Source organism: Phyllobates terribilis, unplaced genomic scaffold (assembly GCF_046119375.1).
Source record: "Phyllobates terribilis strain yellow unplaced genomic scaffold, ASM4611937v1 Scaffold_1057__1_contigs__length_444171, whole genome shotgun sequence".
Taxonomy (NCBI): domain Eukaryota; kingdom Metazoa; phylum Chordata; class Amphibia; order Anura; family Dendrobatidae; genus Phyllobates; species Phyllobates terribilis.
Window position 1 is genome coordinate 347,254 of NW_027363817.1, and position 26,217 is coordinate 373,470.

Here is a 26,217-nt window from a genome sequence, read left to right on the forward strand (position 1 = left end):
TTTACCTATAGGATCCACCATCTCTTGGACTGGGCACCATTGATGGTATTTATTGGGCCCCACGTTCTTAAGTAAATCTCAATATTGCTTCAAAAAGGTAGCTATGCATATACAGTTTACAGACAGAATGTTAACATATTAAGCAAGAGTGTGACAACTTATCAGTGCTAAATGTGCCATAAAAAAACCCAGCATGTAAAATTCTTAGCTTTGACAAGTGACAACATATCTGGCAAAACGCATTGTAAACCAAATGTAATTTTTAGCTGCAGTAAATTTTAGACAATCAAAATGATGCTAAAATGTGTGTGTTTCTTACAGTCTAGAGGCTGCTTATTCTGATGGAGGAAAACACTGACAGCATCCTTCATGATCACTGAAAGAACTGTTCTCCTTTCTCCTGCCCCACACTGATCTATCTGATCGGTGCAGTGCAGGGGAGAAAGTCACCAGGACTTGCACGGATGTTGCGCATCCTGTGTAGCTGAAAAAACTTCTGCAAGACTAGCCCTTGGACCTCTTTATGAAAAGAAGAACGACACTCCTGATATGTGAGGTGGCATGGATAGGGTCCCAATCAAACAAAGTTGTTGATTAGCCATTGAACCTTTCAGGTCATGTGATCAGTCACATTCCTGGAAGGAATTTCAAGATGTGGTAATGTATACGATGGATGAGTGTACATATATATATATATATATATATATAAGTGTTTGTGTGTGTGGAGCTGCATGAGTATATAAGAGAGCTGTTGGTGTATGTAAGAAAGCTGTGTACAAGTATGTAGCAAAACAGTGCGTGTATGTAACAGAGGTGTAAGTGCATACTTCAAAGCTGTAGAAAAGCTATATGTGTTAGAACTGTGTTTGTGTATGGAGGAGAGTTGTGTGTGTATTTTGGAAAATTGCGTGTGTGATAGTAGTAGAGTTGTGTGTATGCAGGAGAGATGTGTGTATGTAGGAAAGAGGGTGGAAACTTATCAATGCTATAGGACCTATGCAAGAACCTAACATGATCAAATTTGACTCATGACAATACAGCTTTAAAAAATGCATTGGCAGCAATTGTACCGATCATCTACTTTCAATGAATTATCAGCAAATTGGTGAAAGTACACCTATTAAAAAAAAAATAACAGCCTCCTCCATATCCCCTCTAGCTGTCCTGTCCATCACCAAGATAGGTGCGTTTTCTGCCATTTTAGGTAGAAGTAATGTTCAACCAATTTGCTTCTAATTTAGACAAAGTAGTAGGAAAGTTTATCAAACAAACTCTACATATGAGCTCTATCTATTTTACAATACGTGTAATATGTATTCACAAAATGTCCATTTTCTATATGTGTGAACTTCACATCTTTTTTTTTTTTAGTAAGTTTTAGTGCATGATGAGGTGGTGTTTACCTATAGGATCCACCATCTCTTGGACTGGGCACCATTGATGGTATTTATTGGGCCCCACGTTCTTAAGTAAATCTCAATATTGCTTCAAAAAGGTAGCTATGCATATACAGTTTACAGACAGAATGTTAACATATTAAGCAAGAGTGTGACAACTTATCAGTGCTAAATGTGCCATAAAAAAACCCAGCATGTAAAATTCTTAGCTTTGACAAGTGACAACATATCTGGCAAAATGCATTGTAAACCAAATGTAATTTTTAGCTGCAGTAAATTTTAGACAATCAAAATGATGTTAAAATGTGTGTGTTTCTTACAGTCTAGAGGCTGCTTATTCTGATGGAGGAAAACACTGACAGCATCCTTCATGATCACTGAAAGAACTGTTCTCCTTTCTCCTGCCCCACACTGATCTATCTGATCGGTGCAGTGCAGGGGAGAAAGTCACCAGGACTTGCACGGATGTTGCGCATCCTGTGTAGCTGAAAAAACTTCTGCAAGACTAGCCCTTGGACCTCTTTATGAAAAGAAGAACGACACTCCTGATATGTGAGGTGGCATGGATAGGGTCCCAATCAAACAAAGTTGTTGATTAGCCATTGAACCTTTCAGGTCATGTGATCAGTCACATTCCTGGAAGGAATTTCAAGATGTGGTAATGTATACGATGGATGAGTGTACATATATATATATATATATAAGTGTTTGTGTGTGTGGAGCTGCATGAGTATATAAGAGAGCTGTTGGTGTATGTAAGAAAGCTGTGTACAAGTATGTAGCAAAACAGTGCGTGTATGTAACAGAGGTGTGAGTGCATACTTCAATGCTGTAGAAAAGCTATATGTGTTAGAACTGTGTTTGTGTATGGAGGAGAGTTGTGTGTGTATTTCGGAAAATTGCGTGTGTGATAGTAGTAGAGTTGTGTGTATGCAGGAGAGATGTGTGTATGTAGGAAAGAGGGTGGAAACTTATCAATGCTATAGGACCTATGCAAGAACCTAACATGATCAAATTTGACTCATGACAATACAGCTTTAAAAAATGCATTGGCAGCAATTCTACCGATCATCTACTTTCAATGAATTATCAGCAAATTGGTGAAAGTACACCTATTAAAAAAAAAATAACAGCCTCCTCCATATCCCCTCTAGCTGTCCTGTCCATCACCAAGATAGGTGCGTTTTCTGCCATTTTAGGTAGAAGTAATGTTCAACCAATTTGCTTCTAATTTAGACAAAGTAGTAGGAAAGTTTATCAAACAAACTCTACATATGAGCTCTATCTATTTTACAATACGTGTAATATGTATTCACAAAATGTCCATTTTCTATATGTGTGAACTTCACATCTTTTTTTTTTTTAGTAAGTTTTAGTGCATGATGAGGTGGTGTTTACCTATAGGATCCACCATCTCTTGGACTGGGCACCATTGATGGTATTTATTGGGCCCCACGTTCTTAAGTAAATCTCAATATTGCTTCAAAAAGGTAGCTATGCATATACAGTTTACAGACAGAATGTTAACATATTAAGCAAGAGTGTGACAACTTATCAGTGCTAAATGTGCCATAAAAAAACCCAGCATGTAAAATTCTTAGCTTTGACAAGTGACAACATATCTGGCAAAATGCATTGTAAACCAAATGTAATTTTTAGCTGCAGTAAATTTTAGACAATCAAAATGATGCTAAAATGTGTGTGTTTCTTACAGTCTAGAGGCTGCTTATTCTGATGGAGGAAAACACTGACAGCATCCTTCATGATCACTGAAAGAACTGTTCTCCTTTCTCCTGCCCCACACTGATCTATCTGATCGGTGCAGTGCAGGGGAGAAAGTCACCAGGACTTGCACGGATGTTGCGCATCCTGTGTAGCTGAAAAAACTTCTGCAAGACTAGCCCTTGGACCTCTTTATGAAAAGAAGAACGACACTCCTGATATGTGAGGTGGCATGGATAGGGTCCCAATCAAACAAAGTTGTTGATTAGCCATTGAACCTTTCAGGTCATGTGATCAGTCACATTCCTGGAAGGAATTTCAAGATGTGGTAATGTATACGATGGATGAGTGTACATATATATATATATATATATATAAGTGTTTGTGTGTGTGGAGCTGCATGAGTATATAAGAGAGCTGTTGGTGTATGTAAGAAAGCTGTGTACAAGTATGTAGCAAAACAGTGCGTGTATGTAACAGAGGTGTAAGTGCATACTTCAAAGCTGTAGAAAAGCTATATGTGTTAGAACTGTGTTTGTGTATGGAGGAGAGTTGTGTGTGTATTTTGGAAAATTGCGTGTGTGATAGTAGTAGAGTTGTGTGTATGCAGGAGAGATGTGTGTATGTAGGAAAGAGGGTGGAAACTTATCAATGCTATAGGACCTATGCAAGAACCTAACATGATCAAATTTGACTCATGACAATACAGCTTTAAAAAATGCATTGGCAGCAATTGTACCGATCATCTACTTTCAATGAATTATCAGCAAATTGGTGAAAGTACACCTATTAAAAAAAAAATAACAGCCTCCTCCATATCCCCTCTAGCTGTCCTGTCCATCACCAAGATAGGTGCGTTTTCTGCCATTTTAGGTAGAAGTAATGTTCAACCAATTTGCTTCTAATTTAGACAAAGTAGTAGGAAAGTTTATCAAACAAACTCTACATATGAGCTCTATCTATTTTACAATACGTGTAATATGTATTCACAAAATGTCCATTTTCTATATGTGTGAACTTCACATCTTTTTTTTTTTTAGTAAGTTTTAGTGCATGATGAGGTGGTGTTTACCTATAGGATCCACCATCTCTTGGACTGGGCACCATTGATGGTATTTATTGGGCCCCACGTTCTTAAGTAAATCTCAATATTGCTTCAAAAAGGTAGCTATGCATATACAGTTTACAGACAGAATGTTAACATATTAAGCAAGAGTGTGACAACTTATCAGTGCTAAATGTGCCATAAAAAAACCCAGCATGTAAAATTCTTAGCTTTGACAAGTGACAACATATCTGGCAAAATGCATTGTAAACCAAATGTAATTTTTAGCTGCAGTAAATTTTAGACAATCAAAATGATGTTAAAATGTGTGTGTTTCTTACAGTCTAGAGGCTGCTTATTCTGATGGAGGAAAACACTGACAGCATCCTTCATGATCACTGAAAGAACTGTTCTCCTTTCTCCTGCCCCACACTGATCTATCTGATCGGTGCAGTGCAGGGGAGAAAGTCACCAGGACTTGCACGGATGTTGCGCATCCTGTGTAGCTGAAAAAACTTCTGCAAGACTAGCCCTTGGACCTCTTTATGAAAAGAAGAACGACACTCCTGATATGTGAGGTGGCATGGATAGGGTCCCAATCAAACAAAGTTGTTGATTAGCCATTGAACCTTTCAGGTCATGTGATCAGTCACATTCCTGGAAGGAATTTCAAGATGTGGTAATGTATACGATGGATGAGTGTACATATATATATATATATAAGTGTTTGTGTGTGTGGAGCTGCATGAGTATATAAGAGAGCTGTTGGTGTATGTAAGAAAGCTGTGTACAAGTATGTAGCAAAACAGTGCGTGTATGTAACAGAGGTGTGAGTGCATACTTCAATGCTGTAGAAAAGCTATATGTGTTAGAACTGTGTTTGTGTATGGAGGAGAGTTGTGTGTGTATTTCGGAAAATTGCGTGTGTGATAGTAGTAGAGTTGTGTGTATGCAGGAGAGATGTGTGTATGTAGGAAAGAGGGTGGAAACTTATCAATGCTATAGGACCTATGCAAGAACCTAACATGATCAAATTTGACTCATGACAATACAGCTTTAAAAAATGCATTGGCAGCAATTCTACCGATCATCTACTTTCAATGAATTATCAGCAAATTGGTGAAAGTACACCTATTAAAAAAAAAATAACAGCCTCCTCCATATCCCCTCTAGCTGTCCTGTCCATCACCAAGATAGGTGCGTTTTCTGCCATTTTAGGTAGAAGTAATGTTCAACCAATTTGCTTCTAATTTAGACAAAGTAGTAGGAAAGTTTATCAAACAAACTCTACATATGAGCTCTATCTATTTTACAATACGTGTAATATGTATTCACAAAATGTCCATTTTCTATATGTGTGAACTTCACATCTTTTTTTTTTTTAGTAAGTTTTAGTGCATGATGAGGTGGTGTTTACCTATAGGATCCACCATCTCTTGGACTGGGCACCATTGATGGTATTTATTGGGCCCCACGTTCTTAAGTAAATCTCAATATTGCTTCAAAAAGGTAGCTATGCATATACAGTTTACAGACAGAATGTTAACATATTAAGCAAGAGTGTGACAACTTATCAGTGCTAAATGTGCCATAAAAAAACGCAGCATGTAAAATTCTTAGCTTTGACAAGTGACAACATATCTGGCAAAATGCATTGTAAACCAAATGTAATTTTTAGCTGCAGTAAATTTTAGACAATCAAAATGATGTTAAAATGTGTGTGTTTCTTACAGTCTAGAGGCTGCTTATTCTGATGGAGGAAAACACTGACAGCATCCTTCATGATCACTGAAAGAACTGTTCTCCTTTCTCCTGCCCCACACTGATCTATCTGATCGGTGCAGTGCAGGGGAGAAAGTCACCAGGACTTGCACGGATGTTGCGCATCCTGTGTAGCTGAAAAAACTTCTGCAAGACTAGCCCTTGGACCTCTTTATGAAAAGAAGAACGACACTCCTGATATGTGAGGTGGCATGGATAGGGTCCCAATCAAACAAAGTTGTTGATTAGCCATTGAACCTTTCAGGTCATGTGATCAGTCACATTCCTGGAAGGAATTTCAAGATGTGGTAATGTATACGATGGATGAGTGTACATATATATATATATATAAGTGTTTGTGTGTGTGGAGCTGCATGAGTATATAAGAGAGCTGTTGGTGTATGTAAGAAAGCTGTGTACAAGTATGTAGCAAAACAGTGCGTGTATGTAACAGAGGTGTGAGTGCATACTTCAAAGCTGTAGAAAAGCTATATGTGTTAGAACTGTGTTTGTGTATGGAGGAGAGTTGTGTGTGTATTTTGGAAAATTGCGTGTGTGATAGTAGTAGAGTTGTGTGTATGCAGGAGAGATGTGTGTATGTAGGAAAGAGGGTGGAAACTTATCAATGCTATAGGACCTATGCAAGAACCTAACATGATCAAATTTGACTCATGACAATACAGCTTTAAAAAATGCATTGGCAGCAATTGTACCGATCATCTACTTTCAATGAATTATCAGCAAATTGGTGAAAGTACACCTATTAAAAAAAAATTAACAGCCTCCTCCATATCCCCTCTAGCTGTCCTGTCCATCACCAAGATAGGTGCGTTTTCTGCCATTTTAGGTAGAAGTAATGTTCAACCAATTTGCTTCTAATTTAGACAAAGTAGTAGGAAAGTTTATCAAACAAACTCTACATATGAGCTCTATCTATTTTACAATACGTGTAATATGTATTCACAAAATGTCCATTTTCTATATGTGTGAACTTCACATCTTTTTTTTTTTTAGTAAGTTTTAGTGCATGATGAGGTGGTGTTTACCTATAGGATCCACCATCTCTTGGACTGGGCACCATTGATGGTATTTATTGGGCCCCACGTTCTTAAGTAAATCTCAATATTGCTTCAAAAAGGTAGCTATGCATATACAGTTTACAGACAGAATGTTAACATATTAAGCAAGAGTGTGACAACTTATCAGTGCTAAATGTGCCATAAAAAAACCCAGCATGTAAAATTCTTAGCTTTGACAAGTGACAACATATCTGGCAAAACGCATTGTAAACCAAATGTAATTTTTAGCTGCAGTAAATTTTAGACAATCAAAATGATGCTAAAATGTGTGTGTTTCTTACAGTCTAGAGGCTGCTTATTCTGATGGAGGAAAACACTGACAGCATCCTTCATGATCACTGAAAGAACTGTTCTCCTTTCTCCTGCCCCACACTGATCTATCTGATCGGTGCAGTGCAGGGGAGAAAGTCACCAGGACTTGCACGGATGTTGCGCATCCTGTGTAGCTGAAAAAACTTCTGCAAGACTAGCCCTTGGACCTCTTTATGAAAAGAAGAACGACACTCCTGATATGTGAGGTGGCATGGATAGGGTCCCAATCAAACAAAGTTGTTGATTAGCCATTGAACCTTTCAGGTCATGTGATCAGTCACATTCCTGGAAGGAATTTCAAGATGTGGTAATGTATACGATGGATGAGTGTACATATATATATATATATATATATATAAGTGTTTGTGTGTGTGGAGCTGCATGAGTATATAAGAGAGCTGTTGGTGTATGTAAGAAAGCTGTGTACAAGTATGTAGCAAAACAGTGCGTGTATGTAACAGAGGTGTAAGTGCATACTTCAAAGCTGTAGAAAAGCTATATGTGTTAGAACTGTGTTTGTGTATGGAGGAGAGTTGTGTGTGTATTTTGGAAAATTGCGTGTGTGATAGTAGTAGAGTTGTGTGTATGCAGGAGAGATGTGTGTATGTAGGAAAGAGGGTGGAAACTTATCAATGCTATAGGACCTATGCAAGAACCTAACATGATCAAATTTGACTCATGACAATACAGCTTTAAAAAATGCATTGGCAGCAATTGTACCGATCATCTACTTTCAATGAATTATCAGCAAATTGGTGAAAGTACACCTATTAAAAAAAAAATAACAGCCTCCTCCATATCCCCTCTAGCTGTCCTGTCCATCACCAAGATAGGTGCGTTTTCTGCCATTTTAGGTAGAAGTAATGTTCAACCAATTTGCTTCTAATTTAGACAAAGTAGTAGGAAAGTTTATCAAACAAACTCTACATATGAGCTCTATCTATTTTACAATACGTGTAATATGTATTCACAAAATGTCCATTTTCTATATGTGTGAACTTCACATCTTTTTTTTTTTTAGTAAGTTTTAGTGCATGATGAGGTGGTGTTTACCTATAGGATCCACCATCTCTTGGACTGGGCACCATTGATGGTATTTATTGGGCCCCACGTTCTTAAGTAAATCTCAATATTGCTTCAAAAAGGTAGCTATGCATATACAGTTTACAGACAGAATGTTAACATATTAAGCAAGAGTGTGACAACTTATCAGTGCTAAATGTGCCATAAAAAAACCCAGCATGTAAAATTCTTAGCTTTGACAAGTGACAACATATCTGGCAAAATGCATTGTAAACCAAATGTAATTTTTAGCTGCAGTAAATTTTAGACAATCAAAATGATGTTAAAATGTGTGTGTTTCTTACAGTCTAGAGGCTGCTTATTCTGATGGAGGAAAACACTGACAGCATCCTTCATGATCACTGAAAGAACTGTTCTCCTTTCTCCTGCCCCACACTGATCTATCTGATCGGTGCAGTGCAGGGGAGAAAGTCACCAGGACTTGCACGGATGTTGCGCATCCTGTGTAGCTGAAAAAACTTCTGCAAGACTAGCCCTTGGACCTCTTTATGAAAAGAAGAACGACACTCCTGATATGTGAGGTGGCATGGATAGGGTCCCAATCAAACAAAGTTGTTGATTAGCCATTGAACCTTTCAGGTCATGTGATCAGTCACATTCCTGGAAGGAATTTCAAGATGTGGTAATGTATACGATGGATGAGTGTACATATATATATATATATATAAGTGTTTGTGTGTGTGGAGCTGCATGAGTATATAAGAGAGCTGTTGGTGTATGTAAGAAAGCTGTGTACAAGTATGTAGCAAAACAGTGCGTGTATGTAACAGAGGTGTGAGTGCATACTTCAATGCTGTAGAAAAGCTATATGTGTTAGAACTGTGTTTGTGTATGGAGGAGAGTTGTGTGTGTATTTCGGAAAATTGCGTGTGTGATAGTAGTAGAGTTGTGTGTATGCAGGAGAGATGTGTGTATGTAGGAAAGAGGGTGGAAACTTATCAATGCTATAGGACCTATGCAAGAACCTAACATGATCAAATTTGACTCATGACAATACAGCTTTAAAAAATGCATTGGCAGCAATTCTACCGATCATCTACTTTCAATGAATTATCAGCAAATTGGTGAAAGTACACCTATTAAAAAAAAAATAACAGCCTCCTCCATATCCCCTCTAGCTGTCCTGTCCATCACCAAGATAGGTGCGTTTTCTGCCATTTTAGGTAGAAGTAATGTTCAACCAATTTGCTTCTAATTTAGACAAAGTAGTAGGAAAGTTTATCAAACAAACTCTACATATGAGCTCTATCTATTTTACAATACGTGTAATATGTATTCACAAAATGTCCATTTTCTATATGTGTGAACTTCACATCTTTTTTTTTTTTAGTAAGTTTTAGTGCATGATGAGGTGGTGTTTACCTATAGGATCCACCATCTCTTGGACTGGGCACCATTGATGGTATTTATTGGGCCCCACGTTCTTAAGTAAATCTCAATATTGCTTCAAAAAGGTAGCTATGCATATACAGTTTACAGACAGAATGTTAACATATTAAGCAAGAGTGTGACAACTTATCAGTGCTAAATGTGCCATAAAAAAACCCAGCATGTAAAATTCTTAGCTTTGACAAGTGACAACATATCTGGCAAAATGCATTGTAAACCAAATGTAATTTTTAGCTGCAGTAAATTTTAGACAATCAAAATGATGCTAAAATGTGTGTGTTTCTTACAGTCTAGAGGCTGCTTATTCTGATGGAGGAAAACACTGACAGCATCCTTCATGATCACTGAAAGAACTGTTCTCCTTTCTCCTGCCCCACACTGATCTATCTGATCGGTGCAGTGCAGGGGAGAAAGTCACCAGGACTTGCACGGATGTTGCGCATCCTGTGTAGCTGAAAAAACTTCTGCAAGACTAGCCCTTGGACCTCTTTATGAAAAGAAGAACGACACTCCTGATATGTGAGGTGGCATGGATAGGGTCCCAATCAAACAAAGTTGTTGATTAGCCATTGAACCTTTCAGGTCATGTGATCAGTCACATTCCTGGAAGGAATTTCAAGATGTGGTAATGTATACGATGGATGAGTGTACATATATATATATATATATATATAAGTGTTTGTGTGTGTGGAGCTGCATGAGTATATAAGAGAGCTGTTGGTGTATGTAAGAAAGCTGTGTACAAGTATGTAGCAAAACAGTGCGTGTATGTAACAGAGGTGTAAGTGCATACTTCAAAGCTGTAGAAAAGCTATATGTGTTAGAACTGTGTTTGTGTATGGAGGAGAGTTGTGTGTGTATTTTGGAAAATTGCGTGTGTGATAGTAGTAGAGTTGTGTGTATGCAGGAGAGATGTGTGTATGTAGGAAAGAGGGTGGAAACTTATCAATGCTATAGGACCTATGCAAGAACCTAACATGATCAAATTTGACTCATGACAATACAGCTTTAAAAAATGCATTGGCAGCAATTGTACCGATCATCTACTTTCAATGAATTATCAGCAAATTGGTGAAAGTACACCTATTAAAAAAAAAATAACAGCCTCCTCCATATCCCCTCTAGCTGTCCTGTCCATCACCAAGATAGGTGCGTTTTCTGCCATTTTAGGTAGAAGTAATGTTCAACCAATTTGCTTCTAATTTAGACAAAGTAGTAGGAAAGTTTATCAAACAAACTCTACATATGAGCTCTATCTATTTTACAATACGTGTAATATGTATTCACAAAATGTCCATTTTCTATATGTGTGAACTTCACATCTTTTTTTTTTTTAGTAAGTTTTAGTGCATGATGAGGTGGTGTTTACCTATAGGATCCACCATCTCTTGGACTGGGCACCATTGATGGTATTTATTGGGCCCCACGTTCTTAAGTAAATCTCAATATTGCTTCAAAAAGGTAGCTATGCATATACAGTTTACAGACAGAATGTTAACATATTAAGCAAGAGTGTGACAACTTATCAGTGCTAAATGTGCCATAAAAAAACCCAGCATGTAAAATTCTTAGCTTTGACAAGTGACAACATATCTGGCAAAATGCATTGTAAACCAAATGTAATTTTTAGCTGCAGTAAATTTTAGACAATCAAAATGATGTTAAAATGTGTGTGTTTCTTACAGTCTAGAGGCTGCTTATTCTGATGGAGGAAAACACTGACAGCATCCTTCATGATCACTGAAAGAACTGTTCTCCTTTCTCCTGCCCCACACTGATCTATCTGATCGGTGCAGTGCAGGGGAGAAAGTCACCAGGACTTGCACGGATGTTGCGCATCCTGTGTAGCTGAAAAAACTTCTGCAAGACTAGCCCTTGGACCTCTTTATGAAAAGAAGAACGACACTCCTGATATGTGAGGTGGCATGGATAGGGTCCCAATCAAACAAAGTTGTTGATTAGCCATTGAACCTTTCAGGTCATGTGATCAGTCACATTCCTGGAAGGAATTTCAAGATGTGGTAATGTATACGATGGATGAGTGTACATATATATATATATATAAGTGTTTGTGTGTGTGGAGCTGCATGAGTATATAAGAGAGCTGTTGGTGTATGTAAGAAAGCTGTGTACAAGTATGTAGCAAAACAGTGCGTGTATGTAACAGAGGTGTGAGTGCATACTTCAATGCTGTAGAAAAGCTATATGTGTTAGAACTGTGTTTGTGTATGGAGGAGAGTTGTGTGTGTATTTCGGAAAATTGCGTGTGTGATAGTAGTAGAGTTGTGTGTATGCAGGAGAGATGTGTGTATGTAGGAAAGAGGGTGGAAACTTATCAATGCTATAGGACCTATGCAAGAACCTAACATGATCAAATTTGACTCATGACAATACAGCTTTAAAAAATGCATTGGCAGCAATTCTACCGATCATCTACTTTCAATGAATTATCAGCAAATTGGTGAAAGTACACCTATTAAAAAAAAAATAACAGCCTCCTCCATATCCCCTCTAGCTGTCCTGTCCATCACCAAGATAGGTGCGTTTTCTGCCATTTTAGGTAGAAGTAATGTTCAACCAATTTGCTTCTAATTTAGACAAAGTAGTAGGAAAGTTTATCAAACAAACTCTACATATGAGCTCTATCTATTTTACAATACGTGTAATATGTATTCACAAAATGTCCATTTTCTATATGTGTGAACTTCACATCTTTTTTTTTTTTAGTAAGTTTTAGTGCATGATGAGGTGGTGTTTACCTATAGGATCCACCATCTCTTGGACTGGGCACCATTGATGGTATTTATTGGGCCCCACGTTCTTAAGTAAATCTCAATATTGCTTCAAAAAGGTAGCTATGCATATACAGTTTACAGACAGAATGTTAACATATTAAGCAAGAGTGTGACAACTTATCAGTGCTAAATGTGCCATAAAAAAACGCAGCATGTAAAATTCTTAGCTTTGACAAGTGACAACATATCTGGCAAAATGCATTGTAAACCAAATGTAATTTTTAGCTGCAGTAAATTTTAGACAATCAAAATGATGTTAAAATGTGTGTGTTTCTTACAGTCTAGAGGCTGCTTATTCTGATGGAGGAAAACACTGACAGCATCCTTCATGATCACTGAAAGAACTGTTCTCCTTTCTCCTGCCCCACACTGATCTATCTGATCGGTGCAGTGCAGGGGAGAAAGTCACCAGGACTTGCACGGATGTTGCGCATCCTGTGTAGCTGAAAAAACTTCTGCAAGACTAGCCCTTGGACCTCTTTATGAAAAGAAGAACGACACTCCTGATATGTGAGGTGGCATGGATAGGGTCCCAATCAAACAAAGTTGTTGATTAGCCATTGAACCTTTCAGGTCATGTGATCAGTCACATTCCTGGAAGGAATTTCAAGATGTGGTAATGTATACGATGGATGAGTGTACATATATATATATATATATAAAAGTGTTTGTGTGTGTGGAGCTGCATGAGTATATAAGAGAGCTGTTGGTGTATGTAAGAAAGCTGTGTACAAGTATGTAGCAAAACAGTGCGTGTATGTAACAGAGGTGTAAGTGCATACTTCAAAGCTGTAGAAAAGCTATATGTGTTAGAACTGTGTTTGTGTATGGAGGAGAGTTGTGTGTGTATTTTGGAAAATTGCGTGTGTGATAGTAGTAGAGTTGTGTGTATGCAGGAGAGATGTGTGTATGTAGGAAAGAGGGTGGAAACTTATCAATGCTATAGGACCTATGCAAGAACCTAACATGATCAAATTTGACTCATGACAATACAGCTTTAAAAAATGCATTGGCAGCAATTGTACCGATCATCTACTTTCAATGAATTATCAGCAAATTGGTGAAAGTACACCTATTAAAAAAAAAATAACAGCCTCCTCCATATCCCCTCTAGCTGTCCTGTCCATCACCAAGATAGGTGCGTTTTCTGCCATTTTAGGTAGAAGTAATGTTCAACCAATTTGCTTCTAATTTAGACAAAGTAGTAGGAAAGTTTATCAAACAAACTCTACATATGAGCTCTATCTATTTTACAATACGTGTAATATGTATTCACAAAATGTCCATTTTCTATATGTGTGAACTTCACATCTTTTTTTTTTTTAGTAAGTTTTAGTGCATGATGAGGTGGTGTTTACCTATAGGATCCACCATCTCTTGGACTGGGCACCATTGATGGTATTTATTGGGCCCCACGTTCTTAAGTAAATCTCAATATTGCTTCAAAAAGGTAGCTATGCATATACAGTTTACAGACAGAATGTTAACATATTAAGCAAGAGTGTGACAACTTATCAGTGCTAAATGTGCCATAAAAAAACCCAGCATGTAAAATTCTTAGCTTTGACAAGTGACAACATATCTGGCAAAATGCATTGTAAACCAAATGTAATTTTTAGCTGCAGTAAATTTTAGACAATCAAAATGATGTTAAAATGTGTGTGTTTCTTACAGTCTAGAGGCTGCTTATTCTGATGGAGGAAAACACTGACAGCATCCTTCATGATCACTGAAAGAACTGTTCTCCTTTCTCCTGCCCCACACTGATCTATCTGATCGGTGCAGTGCAGGGGAGAAAGTCACCAGGACTTGCACGGATGTTGCGCATCCTGTGTAGCTGAAAAAACTTCTGCAAGACTAGCCCTTGGACCTCTTTATGAAAAGAAGAACGACACTCCTGATATGTGAGGTGGCATGGATAGGGTCCCAATCAAACAAAGTTGTTGATTAGCCATTGAACCTTTCAGGTCATGTGATCAGTCACATTCCTGGAAGGAATTTCAAGATGTGGTAATGTATACGATGGATGAGTGTACATATATATATATATATATATATAAAAGTGTTTGTGTGTGTGGAGCTGCATGAGTATATAAGAGAGCTGTTGGTGTATGTAAGAAAGCTGTGTACAAGTATGTAGCAAAACAGTGCGTGTATGTAACAGAGGTGTAAGTGCATACTTCAAAGCTGTAGAAAAGCTATATGTGTTAGAACTGTGTTTGTGTATGGAGGAGAGTTGTGTGTGTATTTTGGAAAATTGCGTGTGTGATAGTAGTAGAGTTGTGTGTATGCAGGAGAGATGTGTGTATGTAGGAAAGAGGGTGGAAACTTATCAATGCTATAGGACCTATGCAAGAACCTAACATGATCAAATTTGACTCATGACAATACAGCTTTAAAAAATGCATTGGCAGCAATTGTACCGATCATCTACTTTCAATGAATTATCAGCAAATTGGTGAAAGTACACCTATTAAAAAAAAAATAACAGCCTCCTCCATATCCCCTCTAGCTGTCCTGTCCATCACCAAGATAGGTGCGTTTTCTGCCATTTTAGGTAGAAGTAATGTTCAACCAATTTGCTTCTAATTTAGACAAAGTAGTAGGAAAGTTTATCAAACAAACTCTACATATGAGCTCTATCTATTTTACAATACGTGTAATATGTATTCACAAAATGTCCATTTTCTATATGTGTGAACTTCACATCTTTTTTTTTTTTAGTAAGTTTTAGTGCATGATGAGGTGGTGTTTACCTATAGGATCCACCATCTCTTGGACTGGGCACCATTGATGGTATTTATTGGGCCCCACGTTCTTAAGTAAATCTCAATATTGCTTCAAAAAGGTAGCTATGCATATACAGTTTACAGACAGAATGTTAACATATTAAGCAAGAGTGTGACAACTTATCAGTGCTAAATGTGCCATAAAAAAACGCAGCATGTAAAATTCTTAGCTTTGACAAGTGACAACATATCTGGCAAAATGCATTGTAAACCAAATGTAATTTTTAGCTGCAGTAAATTTTAGACAATCAAAATGATGTTAAAATGTGTGTGTTTCTTACAGTCTAGAGGCTGCTTATTCTGATGGAGGAAAACACTGACAGCATCCTTCATGATCACTGAAAGAACTGTTCTCCTTTCTCCTGCCCCACACTGATCTATCTGATCGGTGCAGTGCAGGGGAGAAAGTCACCAGGACTTGCACGGATGTTGCGCATCCTGTGTAGCTGAAAAAACTTCTGCAAGACTAGCCCTTGGACCTCTTTATGAAAAGAAGAACGACACTCCTGATATGTGAGGTGGCATGGATAGGGTCCCAATCAAACAAAGTTGTTGATTAGCCATTGAACCTTTCAGGTCATGTGATCAGTCACATTCCTGGAAGGAATTTCAAGATGTGGTAATGTATACGATGGATGAGTGTACATATATATATATATATAAGTGTTTGTGTGTGTGGAGCTGCATGAGTATATAAGAGAGCTGTTGGTGTATGTAAGAAAGCTGTGTACAAGTATGTAGCAAAACAGTGCGTGTATGTAACAGAGGTGTGAGTGCATACTTCAATGCTGTAGAAAAGCTATATGTGTTAGAACTGTGTTTGTGTATGGAGGAGAGTTGTGTGTGTATTTCGGAAAATTGCGTGTGTGATAGTAGTAGAGTTGTGTGTATGCAGGAGAGATGTGTGTATGTAGGAAAGAGGGTGGAAACTTATCAATGCTATAGGACCTATGCAAGAACCTAACATGATCAAATTTGACTCATGACAATACAGCTTTAAAAAATGCATTGGCAGCAATTCTACCGATCATCTACTTTCAATGAATTATCAGCAAATTGGTGAAAGTACACCTATTAAAAAAAAAATAACAGCCTCCTCCATATCCCCTCTAGCTGTCCTGTCCATCACCAAGATAGGTGCGTTTTCTGCCATTTTAGGTAGAAGTAATGTTCAACCAATTTGCTTCTAATTTAGACAAAGTAGTAGGAAAGTTTATCAAACAAACTCTACATATGAGCTCTATCTATTTTACAATACGTGTAATATGTATTCACAAAATGTCCATTTTCTATATGTGTGAACTTCACATCTTTTTTTTTTTTAGTAAGTTTTAGTGCATGATGAGGTGGTGTTTACCTATAGGATCCACCATCTCTTGGACTGGGCACCATTGATGGTATTTATTGGGCCCCACGTTCTTAAGTAAATCTCAATATTGCTTCAAAAAGGTAGCTATGCATATACAGTTTACAGACAGAATGTTAACATATTAAGCAAGAGTGTGACAACTTATCAGTGCTAAATGTGCCATAAAAAAACGCAGCATGTAAAATTCTTAGCTTTGACAAGTGACAACATATCTGGCAAAATGCATTGTAAACCAAATGTAATTTTTAGCTGCAGTAAATTTTAGACAATCAAAATGATGTTAAAATGTGTGTGTTTCTTACAGTCTAGAGGCTGCTTATTCTGATGGAGGAAAACACTGACAGCATCCTTCATGATCACTGAAAGAACTGTTCTCCTTTCTCCTGCCCCACACTGATCTATCTGATCGGTGCAGTGCAGGGGAGAAAGTCACCAGGACTTGCACGGATGTTGCGCATCCTGTGTAGCTGAAAAAACTTCTGCAAGACTAGCCCTTGGACCTCTTTATGAAAAGAAGAACGACACTCCTGATATGTGAGGTGGCATGGATAGGGTCCCAATCAAACAAAGTTGTTGATTAGCCATTGAACCTTTCAGGTCATGTGATCAGTCACATTCCTGGAAGGAATTTCAAGATGTGGTAATGTATACGATGGATGAGTGTACATATATATATATATATATATATAAAAGTGTTTGTGTGTGTGGAGCTGCATGAGTATATAAGAGAGCTGTTGGTGTATGTAAGAAAGCTGTGTACAAGTATGTAGCAAAACAGTGCGTGTATGTAACAGAGGTGTAAGTGCATACTTCAAAGCTGTAGAAAAGCTATATGTGTTAGAACTGTGTTTGTGTATGGAGGAGAGTTGTGTGTGTATTTTGGAAAATTGCGTGTGTGATAGTAGTAGAGTTGTGTGTATGCAGGAGAGATGTGTGTATGTAGGAAAGAGGGTGGAAACTTATCAATGCTATAGGACCTATGCAAGAACCTAACATGATCAAATTTGACTCATGACAATACAGCTTTAAAAAATGCATTGGCAGCAATTGTACCGATCATCTACTTTCAATGAATTATCAGCAAATTGGTGAAAGTACACCTATTAAAAAAAAAAATAACAGCCTCCTCCATATCCCCTCTAGCTGTCCTGTCCATCACCAAGATAGGTGCGTTTTCTGCCATTTTAGGTAGAAGTAATGTTCAACCAATTTGCTTCTAATTTAGACAAAGTAGTAGGAAAGTTTATCAAACAAACTCTACATATGAGCTCTATCTATTTTACAATACGTGTAATATGTATTCACAAAATGTCCATTTTCTATATGTGTGAACTTCACATCTTTTTTTTTTTTAGTAAGTTTTAGTGCATGATGAGGTGGTGTTTACCTATAGGATCCACCATCTCTTGGACTGGGCACCATTGATGGTATTTATTGGGCCCCACGTTCTTAAGTAAATCTCAATATTGCTTCAAAAAGGTAGCTATGCATATACAGTTTACAGACAGAATGTTAACATATTAAGCAAGAGTGTGACAACTTATCAGTGCTAAATGTGCCATAAAAAAACCCAGCATGTAAAATTCTTAGCTTTGACAAGTGACAACATATCTGGCAAAATGCATTGTAAACCAAATGTAATTTTTAGCTGCAGTAAATTTTAGACAATCAAAATGATGTTAAAATGTGTGTGTTTCTTACAGTCTAGAGGCTGCTTATTCTGATGGAGGAAAACACTGACAGCATCCTTCATGATCACTGAAAGAACTGTTCTCCTTTCTCCTGCCCCACACTGATCTATCTGATCGGTGCAGTGCAGGGGACAAAGTCACCAGGACTTGCACGGATGTTGCGCATCCTGTGTAGCTGAAAAAACTTCTGCAAGACTAGCCCTTGGACCTCTTTATGAAAAGAAGAACGACACTCCTGATATGTGAGGTGGCATGGATAGGGTCCCAATCAAACAAAGTTGTTGATTAGCCATTGAACCTTTCAGGTCATGTGATCAGTCACATTCCTGGAAGGAATTTCAAGATGTGGTAATGTATACGATGGATGAGTGTACATATATATATATATATAAGTGTTTGTGTGTGTGGAGCTGCATGAGTATATAAGAGAGCTGTTGGTGTATGTAAGAAAGCTGTGTACAAGTATGTAGCAAAACAGTGCGTGTATGTAACAGAGGTGTGAGTGCATACTTCAAAGCTGTAGAAAAGCTATATGTGTTAGAACTGTGTTTGTGTATGGAGGAGAGTTGTGTGTGTATTTTGGAAAATTGCGTGTGTGATAGTAGTAGAGTTGTGTGTATGCAGGAGAGATGTGTGTATGTAGGAAAGAGGGTGGAAACTTATCAATGCTATAGGACCTATGCAAGAACCTAACATGATCAAATTTGACTCATGACAATACAGCTTTAAAAAATGCATTGGCAGCAATTGTACCGATCATCTACTTTCAATGAATTATCAGCAAATTGGTGAAAGTACACCTATTAAAAAAAAATTAACAGCCTCCTCCATATCCCCTCTAGCTGTCCTGTCCATCACCAAGATAGGTGCGTTTTCTGCCATTTTAGGTAGAAGTAATGTTCAACCAATTTGCTTCTAATTTAGACAAAGTAGTAGGAAAGTTTATCAAACAAACTCTACATATGAGCTCTATCTATTTTACAATACGTGTAATATGTATTCACAAAATGTCCATTTTCTATATGTGTGAACTTCACATCTTTTTTTTTTTTAGTAAGTTTTAGTGCATGATGAGGTGGTGTTTACCTATAGGATCCACCATCTCTTGGACTGGGCACCATTGATGGTATTTATTGGGCCCCACGTTCTTAAGTAAATCTCAATATTGCTTCAAAAAGGTAGCTATGCATATACAGTTTACAGACAGAATGTTAACATATTAAGCAAGAGTGTGACAACTTATCAGTGCTAAATGTGCCATAAAAAAACCCAGCATGTAAAATTCTTAGCTTTGACAAGTGACAACATATCTGGCAAAATGCATTGTAAACCAAATGTAATTTTTAGCTGCAGTAAATTTTAGACAATCAAAATGATGCTAAAATGTGTGTGTTTCTTACAGTCTAGAGGCTGCTTATTCTGATGGAGGAAAACACTGACAGCATCCTTCATGATCACTGAAAGAACTGTTCTCCTTTCTCCTGCCCCACACTGATCTATCTGATCGGTGCAGTGCAGGGGAGAAAGTCACCAGGACTTGCACGGATGTTGCGCATCCTGTGTAGCTGAAAAAACTTCTGCAAGACTAGCCCTTGGACCTCTTTATGAAAAGAAGAACGACACTCCTGATATGTGAGGTGGCATGGATAGGGTCCCAATCAAACAAAGTTGTTGATTAGCCATTGAACCTTTCAGGTCATGTGATCAGTCACATTCCTGGAAGGAATTTCAAGATGTGGTAATGTATACGATGGATGAGTGTACATATATATATATATATATATATAAGTGTTTGTGTGTGTGGAGCTGCATGAGTATATAAGAGAGCTGTTGGTGTATGTAAGAAAGCTGTGTACAAGTATGTAGCAAAACAGTGCGTGTATGTAACAGAGGTGTAAGTGCATACTTCAAAGCTGTAGAAAAGCTATATGTGTTAGAACTGTGTTTGTGTATGGAGGAGAGTTGTGTGTGTATTTTGGAAAATTGCGTGTGTGATAGTAGTAGAGTTGTGTGTATGCAGGAGAGATGTGTGTATGTAGGAAAGAGGGTGGAAACTTATCAATGCTATAGGACCTATGCAAGAACCTAACATGATCAAATTTGACTCATGACAATACAGCTTTAAAAAATGCATTGGCAGCAATTGTACCGATCATCTACTTTCAATGAATTATCAGCAAATTGGTGAAAGTACACCTATTAAAAAAAAAATAACAGCCTCCTCCTTATCCCCTCTAGCTGTCCTGTCCATCACCAAGATAGGTGCGTTTTCTGCCATTTTAGGTAGAAGTAATGTTCAACCAATTTGCTTCTAATTTAGACAAAGTAGTAGGAAAGTTTATCAAACAAACTCTACATATGAGCTCTATCTATTTTACAATACGTGTAATATGTATTCACAAAATGTCCATTTTCTATATGTGTGAACTTCACATCTTTTTTTTTTTTAGTAAGTTTTAGTGCATGATGAGGTGGTGTTTACCTATAGGATCCACCATCTCTTGGACTGGGCACCATTGATGGTATTTATTGGGCCCCACGTTCTTAAGTAAATCTCAATATTGCTTCAAAAAGGTAGCTATGCATATACAGTTTACAGACAGAATGTTAACATATTAAGCAAGAGTGTGACAACTTATCAGTGCTAAATGTGCCATAAAAAAACCCAGCATGTAAAATTCTTAGCTTTGACAAGTGACAACATATCTGGCAAAATGCATTGTAAACCAAATGTAATTTTTAGCTGCAGTAAATTTTAGACAATCAAAATGATGTTAAAATGTGTGTGTTTCTTACAGTCTAGAGGCTGCTTATTCTGATGGAGGAAAACACTGACAGCATCCTTCATGATCACTGAAAGAACTGTTCTCCTTTCTCCTGCCCCACACTGATCTATCTGATCGGTGCAGTGCAGGGGAGAAAGTCACCAGGACTTGCACGGATGTTGCGCATCCTGTGTAGCTGAAAAAACTTCTGCAAGACTAGCCCTTGGACCTCTTTATGAAAAGAAGAACGACACTCCTGATATGTGAGGTGGCATGGATAGGGTCCCAATCAAACAAAGTTGTTGATTAGCCATTGAACCTTTCAGGTCATGTGATCAGTCACATTCCTGGAAGGAATTTCAAGATGTGGTAATGTATACGATGGATGAGTGTACATATATATATATATATATATAAGTGTTTGTGTGTGTGGAGCTGCATGAGTATATAAGAGAGCTGTTGGTGTATGTAAGAAAGCTGTGTACAAGTATGTAGCAAAACAGTGCGTGTATGTAACAGAGGTGTAAGTGCATACTTCAAAGCTGTAGAAAAGCTATATGTGTTAGAACTGTGTTTGTGTATGGAGGAGAGTTGTGTGTGTATTTTGGAAAATTGCGTGTGTGATAGTAGTAGAGTTGTGTGTATGCAGGAGAGATGTGTGTATGTAGGAAAGAGGGTGGAAACTTATCAATGCTATAGGACCTATGCAAGAACCTAACATGATCAAATTTGACTCATGACAATACAGCTTTAAAAAATGCATTGGCAGCAATTGTACCGATCATCTACTTTCAATGAATTATCAGCAAATTGGTGAAAGTACACCTATTAAAAAAAAAATAACAGCCTCCTCCATATCCCCTCTAGCTGTCCTGTCCATCACCAAGATAGGTGCGTTTTCTGCCATTTTAGGTAGAAGTAATGTTCAACCAATTTGCTTCTAATTTAGACAAAGTAGTAGGAAAGTTTATCAAACAAACTCTACATATGAGCTCTATCTATTTTACAATACGTGTAATATGTATTCACAAAATGTCCATTTTCTATATGTGTGAACTTCACATCTTTTTTTTTTTTAGTAAGTTTTAGTGCATGATGAGGTGGTGTTTACCTATAGGATCCACCATCTCTTGGACTGGGCACCATTGATGGTATTTATTGGGCCCCACGTTCTTAAGTAAATCTCAATATTGCTTCAAAAAGGTAGCTATGCATATACAGTTTACAGACAGAATGTTAACATATTAAGCAAGAGTGTGACAACTTATCAGTGCTAAATGTGCCATAAAAAAACCCAGCATGTAAAATTCTTAGCTTTGACAAGTGACAACATATCTGGCAAAATGCATTGTAAACCAAATGTAATTTTTAGCTGCAGTAAATTTTAGACAATCAAAATGATGCTAAAATGTGTGTGTTTCTTACAGTCTAGAGGCTGCTTATTCTGATGGAGGAAAACACTGACAGCATCCTTCATGATCACTGAAAGAACTGTTCTCCTTTCTCCTGCCCCACACTGATCTATCTGATCGGTGCAGTGCAGGGGAGAAAGTCACCAGGACTTGCACGGATGTTGCGCATCCTGTGTAGCTGAAAAAACTTCTGCAAGACTAGCCCTTGGACCTCTTTATGAAAAGAAGAACGACACTCCTGATATGTGAGGTGGCATGGATAGGGTCCCAATCAAACAAAGTTGTTGATTAGCCATTGAACCTTTCAGGTCATGTGATCAGTCACATTCCTGGAAGGAATTTCAAGATGTGGTAATGTATACGATGGATGAGTGTACATATATATATATATATATATAAGTGTTTGTGTGTGTGGAGCTGCATGAGTATATAAGAGAGCTGTTGGTGTATGTAAGAAAGCTGTGTACAAGTATGTAGCAAAACAGTGCGTGTATGTAACAGAGGTGTAAGTGCATACTTCAAAGCTGTAGAAAAGCTATATGTGTTAGAACTGTGTTTGTGTATGGAGGAGAGTTGTGTGTGTATTTTGGAAAATTGCGTGTGTGATAGTAGTAGAGTTGTGTGTATGCAGGAGAGATGTGTGTATGTAGGAAAGAGGGTGGAAACTTATCAATGCTATAGGACCTATGCAAGAACCTAACATGATCAAATTTGACTCATGACAATACAGCTTTAAAAAATGCATTGGCAGCAATTGTACCGATCATCTACTTTCAATGAATTATCAGCAAATTGGTGAAAGTACACCTATTAAAAAAAAAATAACAGCCTCCTCCATATCCCCTCTAGCTGTCCTGTCCATCACCAAGATAGGTGCGTTTTCTGCCATTTTAGGTAGAAGTAATGTTCAACCAATTTGCTTCTAATTTAGACAAAGTAGTAGGAAAGTTTATCAAACAAACTCTACATATGAGCTCTATCTATTTTACAATACGTGTAATATGTATTCACAAAATGTCCATTTTCTATATGTGTGAACTTCACATCTTTTTTTTTTTTAGTAAGTTTTAGTGCATGATGAGGTGGTGTTTACCTATAGGATCCACCATCTCTTGGACTGGGCACCATTGATGGTATTTATTGGGCCCCACGTTCTTAAGTAAATCTCAATATTGCTTCAAAAAGGTAGCTATGCATATACAGTTTACAGACAGAATGTTAACATATTAAGCAAGAGTGTGACAACTTATCAGTGCTAAATGTGCCATAAAAAAACCCAGCATGTAAAATTCTTAGCTTTGACAAGTGACAACATATCTGGCAAAATGCATTGTAAACCAAATGTAATTTTTAGCTGCAGTAAATTTTAGACAATCAAAATGATGTTAAAATGTGTGTGTTTCTTACAGTCTAGAGGCTGCTTATTCTGATGGAGGAAAACACTGACAGCATCCTTCATGATCACTGAAAGAACTGTTCTCCTTTCTCCTGCCCCACACTGATCTATCTGATCGGTGCAGTGCAGGGGAGAAAGTCACCAGGACTTGCACGGATGTTGCGCATCCTGTGTAGCTGAAAAAACTTCTGCAAGACTAGCCCTTGGACCTCTTTATGAAAAGAAGAACGACACTCCTGATATGTGAGGTGGCATGGATAGGGTCCCAATCAAACAAAGTTGTTGATTAGCCATTGAACCTTTCAGGTCATGTGATCAGTCACATTCCTGGAAGGAATTTCAAGATGTGGTAATGTATACGATGGATGAGTGTACATATATATATATATATATATATAAGTGTTTGTGTGTGTGGAGCTGCATGAGTATATAAGAGAGCTGTTGGTGTATGTAAGAAAGCTGTGTACAAGTATGTAGCAAAACAGTGCGTGTATGTAACAGAGGTGTGAGTGCATACTTCAAAGCTGTAGAAAAGCTATATGTGTTAGAACTGTGTTTGTGTATGGAGGAGAGTTGTGTGTGTATTTCGGAAAATTGCGTGTGTGATAGTAGTAGAGTTGTGTGTATGCAGGAGAGATGTGTGTATGTAGGAAAGAGGGTGGAAACTTATCAATGCTATAGGACCTATGCAAGAACCTAACATGATCAAATTTGACTCATGACAATACAGCTTTAAAAAATGCATTGGCAGCAATTGTACCGATCATCTACTTTCAATGAATTATCAGCAAATTGGTGAAAGTACACCTATTAAAAAAAAAATAACAGCCTCCTCCATATCCCCTCTAGCTGTCCTGTCCATCACCAAGATAGGTGCGTTTTCTGCCATTTTAGGTAGAAGTAATGTTCAACCAATTTGCTTCTAATTTAGACAAAGTAGTAGGAAAGTTTATCAAACAAACTCTACATATGAGCTCTATCTATTTTACAATACGTGTAATATGTATTCACAAAATGTCCATTTTCTATATGTGTGAACTTCACATCTTTTTTTTTTTTAGTAAGTTTTAGTGCATGATGAGGTGGTGTTTACCTATAGGATCCACCATCTCTTGGACTGGGCACCATTGATGGTATTTATTGGGCCCCACGTTCTTAAGTAAATCTCAATATTGCTTCAAAAAGGTAGCTATGCATATACAGTTTACAGACAGAATGTTAACATATTAAGCAAGAGTGTGACAACTTATCAGTGCTAAATGTGCCATAAAAAAACCCAGCATGTAAAATTCTTAGCTTTGACAAGTGACAACATACCTGGCAAAATGCATTGTAAACCAAATGTAATTTTTAGCTGCAGTAAATTTTAGACAATCAAAATGATGTTAAAATGTGTGTGTTTCTTACAGTCTAGAGGCTGCTTATTCTGATGGAGGAAAACACTGACAGCATCCTTCATGATCACTGAAAGAACTGTTCTCCTTTCTCCTGCCCCACACTGATCTATCTGATCGGTGCAGTGCAGGGGAGAAAGTCACCAGGACTTGCACGGATGTTGCGCATCCTGTGTAGCTGAAAAAACTTCTGCAAGACTAGCCCTTGGACCTCTTTATGAAAAGAAGAACGACACTCCTGATATGTGAGGTGGCATGGATAGGGTCCCAATCAAACAAAGTTGTTGATTAGCCATTGAACCTTTCAGGTCATGTGATCAGTCACATTCCTGGAAGGAATTTCAAGATGTGGTAATGTATACAATGGATGAGTGTACATATATATATATATATAAGTGTTTGTGTGTGTGGAGCTGCATGAGTATATAAGAGAGCTGTTGGTGTATGTAAGAAAGCTGTGTACAAGTATGTAGCAAAACAGTGCGTGTATGTAACAGAGGTGTAAGTGCATACTTCAAAGCTGTAGAAAAGCTATATGTGTTAGAACTGTGTTTGTGTATGGAGGAGAGTTGTGTGTGTATTTTGGAAAATTGCGTGTGTGATAGTAGTAGAGTTGTGTGTATGCAGGAGAGATGTGTGTATGTAGGAAAGAGGGTGGAAACTTATCAATGCTATAGGACCTATGCAAGAACCTAACATGATCAAATTTGACTCATGACAATACAGCTTTAAAAAATGCATTGGCAGCAATTGTACCGATCATCTACTTTCAATGAATTATCAGCAAATTGGTGAAAGTACACCTATTAAAAAAAAAA